Genomic DNA, 9,607 nt, shown 5'->3' with positions numbered 1-9,607 from the left:
TTTCCACACTTTGTGTTTCACTTCTTCAAATTGTGTTGTGTCTTAAGCTGCCGGATTTTGAAATGTCCAAAACTTTTCGTTGACTGTGGGCTTGACGTTGCCCGTCTTCTCCTGTCGTAGGTTGTCGCCAGGTGACGTTGGTTGTCGCCGGTGCCGACTTCGGCGAATTCCATTGGCGACTACCTACGTCAACCGGCGACTGAATTGTCTTCAGTTGTCGCCGACAGGGTGGTAGCTTGTCGAGGGTGGACGTAGGTTGACTTCGGTTGTCACCTGTGTGGTCGTAGGTTGTCGTAGGTGTGGTCTTCGGTGGACGTGCTAATGGGTCGCCGGTTGTCGGTAGCTTGCCGTAGCTTGACGTCGTCTAGGTGATTGGCTGTCGTAGACATTGTCGTGGGGGGGGGGGGGGGGGTCCAGTCGCTGTTTTTTCGGCGACCTGCTACGACTGTGACAGTCGCCGGGAGTTGCCTAAAAAAATCGCCACAATGGGACAGGCCCTTTTGGGAGGTTAAAAGGAGGTTAAAATGGTTTCACATCTTATCTTGAATTTGAGTTTTGTTTGGGGTTGAGTTGAGAGGAGAGATACAGCACAGGCCCTTCGGCCCACTGCCCAGTGGAAAGACTATCCATGATTACAATCGAGCTGTCCACATTGTACAGATACAGGATAAGGGAATAACGTTTAGTGCAAGATAAAGTCCAGCGAAGTCCGATTAAATATAGATCAAAGGGTCCAATGGGAGGTCAGCTCTCCAACTAGTGATAGGATGGTTCAGTTGCCTGATAACAGCTGGGAAGAAACTGTCCCTGAATCTGGAGGTGTGCGTTTTCACACTTCTGTACCCCTTGCCCGATGGGAGAGGGGAGAAGAGGGAGTGGCCAGGGTGCGACTGGTCCTTGATGATGCTGCTGGCCTTGCCGAGGCAGCGTGAGGTGTAGATGGAGTCAATGGAAGGGAGGTTGGTTTGTGCGATGGTCTGGGCTGGTTCCACAATTCGCTGCAATTTCTTGCTATCTTGGATGGAGCTGGGAGGGAGGGAAGAGGGAGTGGCCAGGGCGCGACTGGTCTTTGATTCTGCTGTTCTGGGTGTGGCATCTCTGACCAGGTAGCAATACTGCACTGCCCGCTTGGAATGGGACTTGGAGCCTTTGACTGACCGCATGTCCCTACCCAGAGGGACAGTAGGGACAGGAGTCACGTCATGGCCAAGCTGGCACTGGGCAGCAGGTCTTCTAACCCGGAGAGTGGCCAAGCGTGCGAACGGTGCAGTGCTGGAGGCCTCACTGCAGCCTGGGCCCCCATTAAACCAGGCAGTAATGGAGGCCCCACTGCAGCCTGGGCCCCCATTAGACCAGGCAGTGATGGAGGCCCCACTGCAGCCTGGGCCCCCATTAAACCAGGCAGTAATGGAGGCCCCACTGCAGCCTGGGCCCCCATTAGACCAGGCAGTAATGGAAGCCCCACTGCAGCCTGGGCCCCCATTAGACCAGGCAGTGCTGGAGGCCTCACTACAGCCTGGGACTCCATTAGACCAGGCAGTAATGGAGGCCCCACTGCAGCCTGAGGCTCTATTAGACCAGGCAGTGATGGAGGCCCCACTGCAGCCTGGGCCCCCATTAGACCAGGCAGTGCTGGAGGCCTCACTACAGCCTGGGGCTCCATTAGACTGGGCAGTGCTGAACAACCTCACTGCAGCCTGGGGCCCCATTAGACCAGGCAGTGCTGGAGGCCTCACTGCAGCCTGGGACTCCATTAGAGCAGGTAGTGCTGGAGGCCTCACTACAGCCTGGGGCTCCATTAGAGGGGCAGTGCTGGAGGCCCCACTGCAGCCTGGGGCTGGAGTGGAAGGGACGGGGCCTGCAGAGGCACGGAGCGGTGGAGCAGCGGTGGACAACATCGCTAGGCCAGGCCAGGCCCACCCTGCAACTCCCACCCTGTGCCGTCGCCACGACAACCGGCCTATATGGCCAAGGCAAGACTCTAACAACTTTATAACAATTCCGGACTAGAAGGTTACAAGATGGCACCTGAAGAATGATGACTCTTCAGGTCGAGGCTGTGGATGCCAAGTCAATGCATGTTTCAAGGCAGAGATAGATAGATTCTTGATTAGTACGGGTGTCAGGGATTTATGGGGAGAAGGCAGGAGAATGGGGTTGGGAGGGAGAGATCGATCAGCCGTGATTGAATGGCGGAGTAGACTTGATGGGCCGAATGGCCTAATTCTGCTCATATCACCTATGAACTTATGAACTAATGATAGTAACTGTTCAGTTGGGAACAGCACCAGAACTGAACACACTATTCTGGGAAGGAATAGAGGAAGTGAGTCATGCCACTAAACCGTTACACAATTTCGGGACAATGAGACAATGTTGAACTAGAGAGGAGGTAAGAGTGTAAAACAAAGTTTCAGATCCCCTTCGCAATGGTGTTTCTTTCCAGTTGATATCAGGCACCAGTTCCACAGACAAAGTCCAATGTCCACATTGGGGTAGAGGTGAATCGGACAGTACCCTGGCTTATGGAAGGGCCGTTCAGAAGCCTGATAACAGAGGGGAAGAAGCTGTTCCTGAGTCTGGTGGTGCGCGCTTTCAAGCTTCTGTACCTTCTGCCGGACGGGAGCGGGGAGAAGAAGGAATGACCGGGGTGGGACAGGGACGAGTCCTTGATTATGGTGAAGGTAGCCACAGAGTGCTGGAGTAACTCAGCGGGTCAGGCAGCATCTCTGGAGGAAAAGGATGGGTAACGTTTCAGGTCAGGAGCATTCTTCAGATTTTGAATGGATTGGCTGCTTTCCCCGAGGCAGCGTGAAGTGTAGATGTATACGCACACCTCCAGATTCAGGGACAGTTTCTTCCCAGCTGTTATCAGGCAACTGAACCATCCTACCACAACCAGAGAGCGGTCCTGAACTTCTATCTACCTCTTTGGTGACCCTCGGACTATCCTTGATCGGACTTTGCTGGCTTTACCTTGCACTAAACCGTTATTCCCTTGTGGCTTGATTGTAAATGGCTCGATTGTAATCATGTATTGTCTTTCCGCTGACTGGTTAGCACGCAACAAAAAGCTTTTCACTGTACCTCGGTACACGTGACAATAAACTAAACTGAACTGATCGAGGGAATAACGTTTAGTGCAAGACAAGGCCAGTAAAGTCCGATCAAAGAAAGTCCGAGGGATCCAATGAGGTGGATAGTAGACAATAGACAATAGGTGCAGGAGTAGGCCATTCGGCCCTTCGAGCCAGCACCGCCATTCAATGTGATCATGGCTGATCATCCCCAATCAGTACCCCATTCCTGCCTTCTCCCCATATCCCCTGACTCTGCTATCTTTAAGAGGCCTATCTAGCTCTCTCTTTAAAGCATCCAGTGAACCGGCCTCCACCTCCCTCTGAGGCAGAGAATTCCACAGACTCACAACTCTCTGTGAGAAAATGTGTTTCCTCGTCTCCGTTCTAAATGGCTTACCCCTTATTCTTAAACTGTGGGCCCTGGTTCTGGACTCCCCCAACATCGGGAACATCTTTCCTGCCTCTAGCGTGTCCAAACTCACTAAGGAAGACATAAATAATCTGCCGGAAATAGCAGGGGACCGCGGGTCAAAGGAGTTGGAGGAATTGAGTGAAATCCAGGTTAGCCGGGAAGTGGTGTTGGGTAAATTAAATGGATTAAAGGCCGATAAATCCCCAGGGCCAGATAGGCTGCATCCCAGAGTACTTAAGGAAGTAGCTCCAGAAATAGTGGATGCATTAGTAATAATCTTTCAAAACTCTTTAGATTCTGGAGTAGTTCCTGAGGATTGGCGGGTAGCAAACGTAACCCCACTTTTTAAGAAGGGAGGGAGAGAGAAAACGGGGAATTACAGACCAGTTAGTCTAACATCGGTAGTGGGGAAACTGCTAGAGTCAGTTATTAAAGATGGGATAGCAGCACATTTGGAAAGTGGTGAAATCATTGGACAAAGTCAGCATGGATTTACAAAAGGTAAATCATGTCTGACGAATCTTATAGAATTTTTCGAGGATGTAACTAGTAGCGTGGATAGGGGAGAACCAGTGGATGTGGTGTATCTGGACTTCCAGAAGGCTTTCGACAAGGTCCCACATAAGAGATTAGTTTACAAACTTAAAGCACACGGCATTGGGGGTTCAGTATTGATGTGGATAGAGAACTGGCTGGCAAACAGGAAGCAAAGAGTAGGAGTAAACGGGTCCTTTTCACAATGGCAGGCAGTGACTAGTGGGGTACCGCAAGGCTCAGTGCTGGGACCCCAGCTATTTACAATATATATTAATGATCTGGATGAGGGAATTGAAGGCAATATCTCCAAGTTTGCGGATGACACTAAGCTTGGGGGCAGTGTTAGCTGTGAGGAGGATGCTAGGAGACTGCAAGGTGACTTGGATAGGCTGGGTGAGTGGGCAAATGTTTGGCAGATGCAGTATAATGTGGATAAATGTGAGGTTATCCATTTTGGTGGCAAAAACATGAAAGCAGACTATTATCTAAATGGTGGCCGACTAGGAAAAGGGGAGATGCAGCGAGACCTGGGTGTCATGGTACACCAGTCGTTGAAAGTGGGCATGCAGGTGCAGCAGGCAGTGAAGAAAGCGAATGGTATGTTAGCTTTCATAGCAAAAGGATTTGAGTATAGGAGCAGGGAGGTTCTACTGCAGTTGTACAGGGTCTTGGTGAGACCACACCTGGAGTATTGCGTACAGTTTTGGTCTCCAAATCTGAGGAAGGACATTATTACCATAGAGGGAGTGCAGAAAAGTTTAACCAGACTGATTCATGGGATGTCAGGACTGTCTTATGAAGAAAGACTGGATATACTTGGTTTATACTCTCTAGAATTTAGGAGATTGAGAGGGGTCTTATAGAAACTTACAAAATTCTTAAGAGGTTGGACAGGCTAGATGCAGGAAGATTGCTCCCGATGTTGGGGAAGTCCAGGACAAGAGGTCACAGCTTAAGGATAAGGGGGAAATCCTTTAAAACCGAGATGAGGAGAACTTTTTTCACACAGAGAGTAGTGAATCTCTGGAACTCCCTGCCACAGAAGGTAGTCGAGGCCAGTTCATTGGCTATATTTAAGAGGGAGTTAGATGTGGCCCTTGTGGCTAAGGGGATCAGAGGGTATGGAGAGAAGGCAGGTACGGGATACTGAGTTGGATGATCAGCCATGATCATATTGAATGGCGGTGCAGGCTCGAAGGGCCGAATGGCCTACTCCTGCACCTAATTTCTATGTTTCTATGTTTCTAAACCCTTAACAATCTTATATGTTTCAATGAGATCCCTTCCCAGACCAAAACTGCACACAATACTCCAGGTGTGGTCTCACTAGGGCTCTGTACAACTGCAGAAGGACCTTTTTGCTCCTATATTCGATTCCTCTTGTTATAAAGGCCAACAAGCCATTGGCTTTCTTCACTGCCTGCTGAACCTGCATGCTTACTTTCATAGACTGATGTACAAGGACCCCCAGATCCCGTTGTACTTCCCCTTTTCCCAACTTGATGGCATTTAGACAGTAATCTGACTTGACGCCATTTAGATAGTAATCTGTCTATTTAGGTTGTGAACCTACGCTGCACTCCCTCAATAGCAAGCATTGCAAGAGTAGTTCAGGACCGCTCTCTTGCTGGTGATAGGATGGTTCAGGTGCCTGATAACAGCTGGGAAGAAACTGCTGCACATTCTCTTGACTCTACTTCAATAAGCTAATTAATTGCGGATATTAATGGGGTGCAGGGGGTTCTTTGGGGACAGTGAGTTTGGTTTGTGCCTCTCAGTCTGGTGAGCATTAACAGCTCCTGAGGGCGCTGCTCAGCGTGGGATAGAAACACAACATCATTACCTGCAAGGACAAACACAGCACAGGTGTGTCTCTCTCTCTCTCTCTCTCTGTGAGCACACACCTGGGAACCAAGTAGCTGCTCATTGAGTCTTTACCACAATATTATCGTAGAGTCTGTCCTCACCTTGTCCATCATGGTCTGGTTTGGCTCAGCCACCAAGCACGACACCTGGAGGCTGCAGCGAATCGTCCGATCAGCAGAGAAGGTTATTGGCTGTAACCTTCCCTCCATTGATGAACTGTACACTGCAAGGGCCAGGAAGCGAGCGGGCAAGATCATCTCTGACCCCTCTCACCCTGGCCACAAACTCTTTGAATCACTTCCCTCTGGAAGGCGACTCCGGATTGTCAAAGCTGCCACAGCCAGACATAAAAACAGTTTTTTTATCCACGAGTATTTTGTTGGTTCACATGCTTGATCAATGGAGTTTTATCATTAATGTTTTATTATTATTAATGTTTAGTGTTTTCTGAGTCATTCGTAACTGTCACTGTATGTCGTGTTGTTACTTGTGGGCAGAGCACCAAGGCAAATTCCTTGTATGTGAATACTTGGCCAATAAACGTACTTACTTACTTATTAACTTATTTTTGCACTGGGTAGACACAAAATGCTGGACTAATTCAGCGGGCGAGCCAGCATCTATGGAGAGAAGGAATGGCGACGTTTCGGGTAAACCATTGTCGCCCATTCCCTCTCTCCAGAGATGCTGCCTCACCCTCTGAGTAAACATCTTTTTAGAAGGGTGAGAGGGGATCTTATTGAAACATATAAGATTGTTAAAGGTTTGGAAACGCTAGAGGCAGGAAACATGTTCCCGATGTTGGGGGAGTCCAGAACCAGGGGCCACAGTTTAAGAATAAGGAGTAAGCCATTTAGAACGGAGACGAGGAAACACTTTTTCTCACAGAGAGTGGTGAGTCTGTGGAATTCTCTGCCTCAGAGGGCGGTGGAGGCCGGTTCTCTGGATACTTCCAAGAGAGAGCTAGATAGGGCTCTTAAAGATAGTAGAGTCAGGGGATATGGGGAGAAGGCAGGAATGGGGTACTGATTGGGGATGATCAGCCATGATCACATTGAATGGCGGTGCTGGCTCGAAGGGTCGAATGGCCTACTCCTGCACCTATTGTCTATTGTGTATTGTAGATTTATTGGTTTGCAACTAACCAGGGCTCCGGTGATTTTGCTCAGACTCATCAGTCTCTGTTGCAGAGGAAATAACCTGCCCTGTCCTCATAACTAAAATTCTCCTGCCCGAACAACATGCTCCACGCCCTCCCCATGATATATAACGAGCAGGACTAGATGTGGAACTCACCCCAGGCCCAGCTAGTAATCAGCACAGACTCACCACAATCTCTCAACACTAACATCCCATAATCTACTCGATGGGCTGAAGGGCCTGGACCAGTCGCACCCCGGCCACTCCCTCTTCTCCCCTCTCCCATCGGGCAAGAGACACAGAAGTGTGAAAACAAACGCACACCTCCAGATTCAGGGACAGTTTCTTCCCGGCTGTTATCAGGCAACTGAACCATCCAACCACAACCAGAGAGCGGTCCTGAACTACTATCTACCTCATTGGAGACACTCGGACTATCTTTGATCGGACTTTGCTGGCTTTACCTTGCATTAAACATTATTCTCTTATTCTGTAAATGGCTCGATTGTAATCATGTATTGTCTTTCCGCTGACTGGTATAGCACGCAACAAAAGCTTTTCACTGTACCTCGGTACACGTGACAATAAACTACACTGCTTCCATGCTGTATCTCTAAACTACACTAAGATTTTATCCCAAGCATAAAAAGACACAGAGTGCTGGAGTAACTCAGCGGGTGCAGCAGCATCTATGGAGCTAAGGAAATAGGCAACGTTTCGGGCCGAAACCCAGAAGGGTTTCGGCCCAAAACGTTGCCTATTTCCAGAAGGATTTCGGCCAGAAACGTTGCCTATTTCCTTAGCTCCATAGATGCTGCTGCACCATAACTGAGTGGGTCAGGCAGCATCTGTGGAGAACATGGATAGGTGACGTTTCACAGAGTGCTGGAGTAACTCAGCGGGTCAGGCAGCATCTGTAGAGAACATGGATAGGTGACGTTTCCACAGAGTGCTGGAGTAACTCAGCGGGTCAGGCAGCATCTGTGGAGAACATGGATAGGTGACGTTTCACAGAGTGCTGGAGTAACTCAGCGGGTCTGGACCCAAAACCTCACCCTATTCCTTCGCTCCATAGATGCTGCCTCACCCGCTGAGTTTCTCCAGCAGTTTTGTCAACCTACAAACCTGTACGTCTTTGGAGCGTGGGAGGAAACCGGAGCACCCGGAGACAACCCACGCGTTCAAGGCGAGAAGGTAGAAACTGCGTACAGACAGCGCCCGTAGTCGGGATGGAAGTCGGGTCTCTGGCTCTGTGAGGCAGCAACTCTACCGCTGCGCCCCCCAGGGTAATTGTAGTGCCATGACCAATATGAATTAGCCTCTTAATGCATTTTTGGTTTCTATGGGGGGGGGGGTTGTGGGTGTATGGAACGAGCTGCCAGAGGAGATAGTTGAGGCAGGGACTGCCCCCAACGTTTAAGAAACATTTAGACAGGTACATGGATAGGACAGGTTTAGAGGGATATGGGCCAAACGCAGGCAGGTGGGACTAGTGTAGATGGGACATGTTGGTCAGTATGGGCAAGTCGGGCCGAAGGGCCTGTTTCCACTCTGTATAACACTGTAGACACAAAGTGCTGGAGTATCTCAGTGGGTCAGGCAACACCTCTGGGAAATGCTGCCTGACCCGCTGAGTCACTCCAGTGTCCAGTGTCCAATGGCCAGGACTGGACAAGCTAGATGCAGGAATAATGTTCCCAATGTTGGGCGAGTCCAGAACCAGGGCCCACAGTCTTAGAATAAAGGGGAGGCCATTTAAGACTGAGGTGAGAAAAAACTTTTTCACCCAGAGAGTTGTGAATTTGTGGAATTCCCTGCCACAGAGGGCAGTGGAGGCCAAATCACTGGATGGATTTAAGAGAGAGTTAGATAGAGCTCTAGGGGCTAGTGGAGTCAAGGGATATGGGGAGAAGGCAGGCACGGATTATTGATAGGGGACGATCAGCCATGATCACAATGAATAGCGGTGCTGGCTCGAAGGGCCGAATGGCCTCCTCCTGCACCTATTTTCTATGTTTCTATGCGTCGATCTCTCCCCATGGTTCACAATTTAAAGTCCTGGCAGCATCTGGTAAAGTGCAATAGAGTCTTGCATTAAAACTGATGAAGAGAGAGAGAGGGAGAGGGGGAGGGAGAGAGAGAGGAAAGGAGAGAGGAAGGGAGAGAGAGAGGGAGAGAAAGAGAGAGAGGGAGAGAGGAAGGAGGGAGGGAGAGAGAGGGGGAGAGAGAGGGGGAGGGAGAGAGGGAGAGAGAGAGAGAGAATGAGAGAGAGGGAGGGAGAGAGGGGGAGGAGAGAGAGTGGGAGAGAGGGAAGGAAAAAGGGAGGGAGAGAGAGGTAGGGAGAGAGAGAGATGGAGGGAAGGAGAGAGGGAGGGTGAGACAGAAAGAGAGAGAGTGAGGGAGGGAGAGAGAGGGAGAGAGGGAGGGAGGGAGGGGGGGAGAGGGAGGGAGGGAGAGAGACAGAGGTAGAGAGAGAGAGAGGGGGATGGCCGGAGAGAGGGAGGGAGAGAGAGAGGTAGGGAGAGAGAGAGAGATAGGGAGAGGGAGAGAGGGGGTGAGAGAGGGAGGGAGG

Source organism: Amblyraja radiata, chromosome 5 (assembly GCF_010909765.2).
Source record: "Amblyraja radiata isolate CabotCenter1 chromosome 5, sAmbRad1.1.pri, whole genome shotgun sequence".
Classification (NCBI taxonomy): domain Eukaryota; kingdom Metazoa; phylum Chordata; class Chondrichthyes; order Rajiformes; family Rajidae; genus Amblyraja; species Amblyraja radiata.
Note: the sequence above shows the minus strand (reverse complement) of the source record.